The sequence below is a fragment of the Chrysochloris asiatica genome, unplaced genomic scaffold (genome assembly GCF_000296735.1).
Source record: "Chrysochloris asiatica unplaced genomic scaffold, ChrAsi1.0 scaffold00605, whole genome shotgun sequence".
Lineage (NCBI taxonomy): Eukaryota > Metazoa > Chordata > Mammalia > Afrosoricida > Chrysochloridae > Chrysochloris > Chrysochloris asiatica.
Window position 1 is genome coordinate 195,390 of NW_006409123.1, and position 9,398 is coordinate 204,787.

Genomic DNA, 9,398 nt, shown 5'->3' on the forward strand with positions numbered 1-9,398 from the left:
TATCTGGCTGATTGATGGGAAGAAATATTTTTGCCCACTCTAAAGAGATGTGACCCAATGGAATGCAGAAATCATGGGGAAATCTCTTTGATATCACATTTGAATAAAGTTTTACTAAAGGTAAGACAGAAATGGCTACAAGCATACACAGACAGAGAACTTCCAGAAGTTCAAGCCAGATTCAGAATAAGCCATGGAATGAGTGACATCATTGCTGATGTCTGATGGATGTTGCCTAAAAGCAGAGAATATCAGAAAGATGTTTACCTGTGCTTTATTGACTACCCAAAGGCTTTCGATTGTATGGCTTATGACAAGCTATGGACAACATTGCAAAGTATGAGTATTCTAGAACACTTAATTGTGCACATGAGAAATCTTTACATGGATCAAGAGACAGTTGTTTGAATAGAACATGGGAACACTGGATGGTTTCTTCTTGGATCAACTATCAACACTCACAGAAGCAGCAGTCAAGAAATCAAACAACAAATTGCATTAGGCAAATCTCCTGTACAAGACCTTTTTAAATTTTTGAAGAGCAAAGATATCAGCTTGAGGACTAAGGTGCGCCTGACCCAAGCCATGGTATTTTCAGTAACCTCATATGCATGCAAAATCTGGCCAGTGAATAAGGAAGACCATAGAAGAATAGACGATTTTGAGTTATGGTGTTGGAGGAGAATATTGAAAGTGCCATGGCTGTCAAAAGAACCAATAGATCCATTTTGGAAGAAGTGCAGCCAGAGTGCTCCTTGGACACCAAAATGGACAAACTTGTGTCTCACACTTCGGACATATTGTCAGTAGGGACCAGTAGCTAGAGAAGGATAGCATGTTTGGTAAGGTGGAGGGTCAGAGAAAAAGAGGAAGACCCACAATGAGCTGGATTGGCAAAGTGGCAGCTTCAATGAATTCAAGTGTGGCAACAGTAGTGAGGTTGGTCCAGGATCTGGCAGTGTTTCGTTCTACTGTGCATAGTTGTCGCTATGGGTCAGAACCAAATCGATGACACCTAACAACAACAACAATGTAATCCTGTTACATTACAATTGGCAATGTTCCAAAATTAATAATCAATATTATTATCACCTCCTTCTATTATTCCCACACAACAAATATTCCTACATAAGAAAAATGTAGCTTAAAGTTGCATGTAAGATGTAAGATTTCTGTAACCTCCACTCATATGTCAGTGTGTCATGCTGTGGGGGCTTACATGTTTCTGTAAAGTTAAAAGCTATGCCACTGTTATTTTAAATTACAGCAGGGTAACTCCTGTTGGACAGATTTCAGTGGACTTGCCAGACTAAGAGAGACTAGAAAAAGGAAAGGCAGACTACTTCTGAATTTTTAGCCACTGAAAATCTTATGAATAGCAGCAGAGCACTGTCAGGTATAGTGTTGGAAGATGACAATTTTATGAATAGTCCAGAATATTGTCAGCTATAGTGCAGAAAGATGAGTCTCTAGGGTTGGAAGACATTCAAAATAGTTGACATTTTTTGTAAAATTCTGTAAAAAGGGAGAGACAGAGTCTGTTTTAAAACTTTTCATTTTATCTATTTTGCATGTTTTTTGTGTGGGGGATTTTCTTTCCCCCATTATTGTATCTAGGTCATCTTTTGTTCTTTGTAAAATAGGCAAGGTGCTGAATAATGTTGTAGGGACAGACAGATTGGTCTAATAACAACATTTACTGGCAGAGATCGATGTGATTGTTATTTTGTGAAATAGTGAAGAACTTCTTGGAAATAAGATTAATTCTCAGGCAGATAAAATTTGCAAATCTACTGGCAAAGACCAGGTAAAGAATACTACAGGATTCACAGAAGAATATTGTTGCATGGGCCTCTTACTTGGCTTATTATTGAGTGAAAGAATCATGAGCATTTATTGTTGTTGTTGTTGTTGTTGTTGTTATTGTTATCGTTAGGTACAATCGAGTCAGTACCGACCCACAGCGACCTTATGCACAGCATAACAAAACAGTGTCTGATCCTGGGATAATCTCACTATTGTTGCCAGGCTTGAGTCCATCGATGCTGCCACTTGGCCAGTCCATCTCATTGGGGGTCTTCCTCTTTTCCTCTGACCCTCCACCTTACAAACATGATCTCCTTCTCCAGCGACTGCTCCCTCCTGACAATATGTCCAAAGTATGAGAGACGAAGTCTGGTCATCTTGGCCTCTAAGGAGCACTCTGGCTGCACTTCTTCCAAAACAGATCTACTGTTTCTTTTGGCAGCCCATGGCACTTTCAATAATCTCCTCCAACACCATAACGTGAGTATAGGTGGTGGAAAAGTTAAATGTTTGTTGCTAACCTGAAAGTTGGGAATTCAAATTCAACCATCTGCTCTGCAATAACAACAAGAAAGATAAGCAAAGTGGACTTTAAAAAACATTTCTTGGTAAACTGTTTTATTGTTAGCTAAAATATAAAATTACATAGAAATTTTAAAAATATAGGAATCCTACTAAAATTGTTATGAAACTTTAAAGACCAGGAGGTTTCAAGTCTGCATGAAGTACAGAATCTCTTACTAAGTCAAAAAGAACCCTTGAGTCCTCTATCCCCTAAGGAAAATCCAGTCTGTATTTTGTACTGCATCTGCAACAATTATAGATAGTTGTCGTTGTTGTTGTTGTTAAGTACTGTCTAACTACAGCTCTGTCACAGTGACCCTATATAAGGTTTCTGAGGTAATTCTTTGACGGAGCAGAAAGCCTCATCTTTCTCCTGCAGAACAGCTGGTGGGCTTGAACTTTGTGATTTGGAATCCAGTGATTATGCTAAAGAGCCACCACACTCTCCATTGTTGATAGTATATAGAGGCAAAGCCAGAAGCCATCACAGAAAACAGAGAGGAAAATCAATTCTCATGAAATTAACTAAAAAAGAGTCACATTCTCTCTATGGGAAGGTATTTTTCACTTTCCTTCGTTGCATATTTGATAAGAGTGATGGGCTGATTCATGGAACAAAAATGGAACTTGGACTGTAGAATACCTGATACATTTGAGTTATGATGTTGGAGAAAAATATTAAAAGTTCCATGGACTGCCAGAAGAACAAACAAATTTGTGTTGGAAGTACTATTAGAATTTTCCTTAGAAGTCAAGATGGCCAATCTTCATCCCTTATAGTTTGGACTTATTATCAGTATGGACCATTCCCTGGAGAAGGACATCTTGATTAGTAAAGTGGTGGGTGAACAAAAAAGAAGTCCCCTAATGAGATGGATTAGCAGCAGCGATAGGCTCATGTCTAGGCTCAGAATCAGGCAGTGTTTCCTTCTGCTGTGCATAAGGTCACTTTAATCACAACCAACTTTAAAGCACCAAACAATAAAAAAGCAAGTGCTTTTAAGTTCTTTATGAGAATGAAAGTTAAAATGTGTTATTTAGATCAACAACAACAATTTTTCTTGGGTCATGATTGTGATGGTCTAGCTATATCTAACCAGAGCAAAAATAACAGATTACAATAATCCAAAAAATTTTGGCACATTAGAACTGTAATGAAAAAAATCTGCATCATGCTTTTTGTTTACAACTAAGTATCAGAGGAAACTTGTGTTGAAAGAAGTACAGCTACAATACTTCTTAGAGGCAAAGATGGCTTCTAAGTCTCTCATACTTTGCACACATTATCAAGAGGGACAGTCCCTGGAGAAGGACACCATGCTTGGTAAAGTGAAGGTCAGTGAAAAAGAGGAAGACCCTTGATGAGATGGATGGCAGCAGCAATGGGCTCAAGTACAGCAACAATTGTGAGGATTGTGCCAGACTGGGCTGTGTTTCATTCTATTATTCATCGAGTTGCTATGAGTTGAAACTGACTCAATAGCACCTAACAACATCTACATGGAGCACAATGCTGCAGTAGGATAAGCGCAGGACTCTGAACTGCAAGATCAGCAGTTAGAGCCCCCCAGCTGCTCTGTGGAAGAAAGATGAGACTTTCTGCTGCTGCAAAGATTTAAAACTTCAGAAATCCTTTACAACATCTCTATGAATTGGAACCAACAAGATGACACACAACAACAACATCAGAGAACATATTTTAGACTATAAGTTTGTTCTCATTAAAGTCACAGATTAATTTGAGGAACCATTAGAATCATTAACAAATATCATAAAAACACAAATACTTTAAAGAATCCCAATATCTCTTTTTATATGTATAGGCAGAAAGTTGAATGTTGTTGTTGTTGTTGTTAAGTGTGGTTGAGTGAGTTCAGACTCATAACAACCCTGTATACTGTTTCTTAGTAACGGCTGGTGGGCTTGAACCTCTGACCTTATGATTAATAGTTCAGTGGTTAGCCTTTAGTGATGAATAAACTAATTAATATTGCTTTGCTCACACTACATGTCTAAAAGGAGAGTTTCACAGTACAGTCATTATAATAAGAGTTTAATCAGTATCAAATACAGCATTCTACTCCAAGATTTTTAGTGTTATCATAAAAACACTTTAGTTACTCTGAAGTATGTATTCTAAAATGTATTGGCCCTACTATCTTGAAATGTATGTGCTAAGAAAATATATAACAAATTTTGCTTGTTATTTCAAATTTCCAAAAGGAATTACCTTGCACTCAAGGTAATATTGTAATATCTGACATTGTAATATCTAGTAATATATTGTGAGCAGAAATTAAATGGAGAGACTAATTTATTTTCAACATACAAGTATGAAATAACTCCACCAACAAATTTCACCGAGAATGATATTTGATGTTAATTTAGAATTAATTGGGGATAATTATTTAACTCTATGAGAAGTCATGATATGGCATTATAGAGTAATCACTGGATTAATAACCTCTAAATTGGCAGTTCAAACCCAACAACCTCTCCTTGGAAGCCTTGTACAGGCATGTAAGAGTAGAAACCAACTCCATGGCACTTAACAACAACAAGACAAATATGACAGCTCCACCAACAAATTACAACAGACATTGATACTTTAGGTTAATTTTGAACTATTTCATCTACAAATATGACTATTTATAAAGATCAAAAAGATAAGGAACAAGTCATACTTGATATGTCTAAAATATTACTATATTTTTCTTCTCTTTGTGGTTTTAATTTTTTCTCTCAATTGAAATAAAATTTAATTCTGACAGTGCATATAATCCAATTTATTAGAATAGCACTGTAGCGTAAGACCTGGACTGCTAACATCAGTTTATGTGATTGTTCCTCAGAAGTCCTATACAGGGTGTCTATGAGTCAAAATCAACTCAGTGGCACTGAAGAATTACATATCAACATAATAAATCAAAGCAAATTTCAAAAGAATTACTTTATTTCTATTACCTTATATTATATTGATTAAATATTATTTATAGATTTTATATTTTATTTTTAATCTATATTCTTCATCTGTTTTGAGTGTAAATAGTTTCCTTTTCTGGAAGTATTTGACTTGTGTAACTGAATGAATTAAACTTACTAGTTTGGTGGACTAAAAAATTATCTGTCATGAATGAAAGGATCCATTTATAAGAGCTGAAATTGTTTTTATGAAGTAGAATATATTCTTATTCTGTATCACTACAGATTAGAATCCATCTGTGGAGTATAAATCATTCAACTTTTATTTATCTCTAAATATGAATATTCAAGCAGGATTTGACATTTGCTTTTGTTTACCCTTTCTTAGAATGGGAAAACTAATTTAATTGAGCTAGAATTTAAGGCCATTTTAAATTATTGGAAAGTGCAAAATAGGTTACATACAGATTAGTGATGATAAACTATCTATGAGATAATGTTTAATGTGTTGAAAACAGTAGGAGATCTTCCATTTTTGACAATGATGGAATATTTTACATCAGACCAATGTTCCCCATTTTTCACTAGAGCAACTTTTTCTATTATGAGGAGGCATTGGCGAGCCAAGAATTAATTTGCTGTTAAGGAACCAAGACCCCAAGGAGAAGGGAAGCACAGGGAAGTGTGGTAAATATAGTTGTTTTCCTTTTTCAAACTATTTGACAAATATAGTAAGCTTGAAAGAAGTTAATATTCCCCCTAAAAGAAGATAGAAACTGAAATTTTTTTTTTTATCATTCTTGCCCAATTGATGAACCAAAACCTGGTTCCAACATGAGAAAAAGAAGAATGTATTAATTGGATACTTCCTGGAAGAAAATTTTGCCCAATGCTAGGAATGTTTTAGAGTCCTGGTGTAGTGTTGTGGGCTAATGCATCAGACTTCAAAGTCAGTTTGAACTGCAAGGTCAGTGGTTCAAGCTCACCAGCTACTCCTTGGAAACCCTATACAGGGTCGCTATAGGTTAGAATCAACTCGACGGTACTTAACAACAACAACAAGGAGTGTTTTGGGGTAACAGATTTCAAAATATGGCTCAAAGTAAAATATTATAAAAAAATATAGCAAAGATTTGCAGTTAGAAAACAAAAAGGGAGGAACACACTTGGAATTTCTTAAGCTGAAACAAACTGAAGAAAAAATTCAAGTCTATAGTTGCAATAATGAAAGATTCTGTGGGCAAAATACTGAGTTAAAAAGCATCTGTGGATGTTCAGTCATTTCACAAAGTAGCATATGATCAAGAATCAATACTACTGAAGAAATAAGTCCAAGCTGCTTTGAAAGAATTAGTAAAAACAAAGCTGTAAGAATTGGTGGAATGCCAGTTGAGATGTTCCAACTAATGGATACAATGATAGAAGTACTATTACAACTATGGCAATAAAATTTGAAAATAACTACTCAATCAAAAGACTGGAGATATTCATATGTATGCAATTATCAAAGAAAAGTTATCTAATAGAAATAGAGATTATTGAAAATATCAATATCACATACAAGTAAAATTTGCTAAATGTAATTTTTAAGTGATGTAAACGTATATTGGCAGCCACTCCTTGGAAGCCGTATACAGGGTCACTATAGTTGGAGCTGACTTCATAACACTTAACAGCAATAATATTCCTATGGCTAGGAGCCCTGGTTTCACTGTAGGGTTAGTAACAAACTGATTGGATATTGTTGTTGGTAGGTACCATAAAGTTGGTACTAATTCATAGCAACCCTATGCACAACAGAACAAAACAATGCCCAGTCCTGGAATAACCTCACAATCCTTGTTATGTTGAGCCCATTGAGTATTTGTTCATTTCAAATACCTTCTTTAGGCAGCATAAGAAACAATTATACACATGGAAGTCACCAGATGGAATACACAGAAATCAAATTGACTACATCCATGGAAAGAGATGATTGAAAAGCTCTATGTTGGTGTTGTTAGGTGACATCGAGTCTGAACTGACTCATAGCAACCTTATGCACAGTAGAAAAAGCACTGCCTGATCCTGGGCCAACTGCACTACTCTTGCCATAATTGAGTCCATTGATGCTGCCACTTGGCCAATCCATCTCATTGGGGGTCTTCCTCTTTTTCTCTGACCCTCCACCTTACCAAAGATGATATCCTTCTCCAGCGACTGGTCCTTCCTGACAATATGTCCTAAGTATAAGAGATGAAGTTGGCCATCTTGGCCTCCAAGGAACACTCTGGCTGCACTTCTTCCAAAACGGATCTATTGGTTCTTTTGGCTCTATAGCATCAGTCAAAACAAGACTGGGGCAGATTGTGGAATAGACCATCAATTGCTCTTACACAATTTCAAACTGAAGCATTTCCCACATTTTTCAGTTCTATTTTTATTTTGCATAGTTCATTTTTAAGTCTCCCTTTTTCCTCTTGAATCTTACTATATATGGCAATAAAACAAGTCTTCTCTTTTAAGATATTTCTAAGAAATCTTTTCACCCAAATATCCAAATTTGTCACTTTTTACACCAAACATTTGAAGACTTTCAGACAGCTTTTATTTTTTTTTATTAATTTTTCTTTTTAATCTGAACATAAAAGTCATTATCTTTCCTCAGGTGTCCAACCACATGTTTATTATTTCCCTAGACAGTCTCACTAGAAGCACATATAGTGTTTACATTTCAAACAACATCCTTTTAATGTGTAATATGTATTCTCTATAATAGATTTTCTCTATAGCTATCTTCATTTCCTTCTGATCCATCACCAGAATTGCCTTTGATAAAAGTTATTGTGTCAACAGTCTCTTCAAAAGCAATCTAGATTTTTACTATCAGACATCTTAGTATTCTAGCATTCTCCATCCATTGTTTAATTTCAAAACTACATTCAAATTGTAAGTATTGGTTAAAGCACCACTCAGTTCTCTGGTACTAAATTCTCTCTTAGTTGTCTACTGTGACTATAACAAAATACTACAAGTGGATGGTTTTAACAGTCAGAAAATTATTTCCTCACAGTTTAGAAGGGTAAAAGTCTGAATTCAAGTTGCCAGATCAAGAGGAAATTTTTACTGTCTCTCTTCTTTTAGGGAAGACACTTGTTTTTTGGTTCCAAGGTAGTTTTCATGTGGCAAGTAATCTGTCTTCCCCTCTTCCTTGCTTAATGTACTTTGTTTATATTTTTAAAAAAAGAAATTGATGGAAAAGTCACACTACACTAATAGAACCTAATTAATATAACAAACCACCACTCGTCTGTAAGTTTGTCATACAGTGGTAGCTTATGTGTTGCTGTGATTCTGGAAGCTATGCCACCGGTATTTTAAATACCAGCAGGGTCACACATGGTGGACAGGTATCAGATGAGCTTCAAGATGAAGACAGACTAGGAAGAAGGAGTGAAGAAATACTTATGAATATTTAGTCAATGAAAACCTTATGAATAGCAGAAAAACACTGTCAGATAGAATGCATGAAAATGAGCCCCTAAGGTTGAAGGCATTCAAAATGCAACTGGGGAAGAGCTATCTACTAAAAGTAGAGTTGACTGTGATGATGCCCATGGAGTAAAGCCTGTGGGAGAAAAGCCCGTGGAACCTTCTTTGCTGGCAGGGCACAACTCAAAATGAAGAGAAACAACTGTAAATATCCATTGAAAATTGGAACATGGAATGTATAAAGTATGAATCTGGGAAAATTGGAAGCTGTCAAAAATGAAATGGAATGCATAAACTTCAATATCTTAGGCATTAATGAGCTGAAATGGACTGGTATTGGCAATTTTGAATCTGACAATCACAGGGTTTATTATGTCAGGAATGACAAATTGAACAGGAATGGTGTTGCATTCATGGTCAAAAAGAACATATCCAGATCAATCCTGAGGTACAACACTGTCTATGATCGGATAATATCCATGCACCTAGAGGGAAGCCCAGTTAACACCACTATTAATTAAATTTACACACCAACAACTAAAGTCAGTGAGGATGAAATAGAAGAATTCTACCAACTTGTTCAATCTGAAATCGATCAAACATGCAATCAGTATGTATTGATCATTATTGGTGAT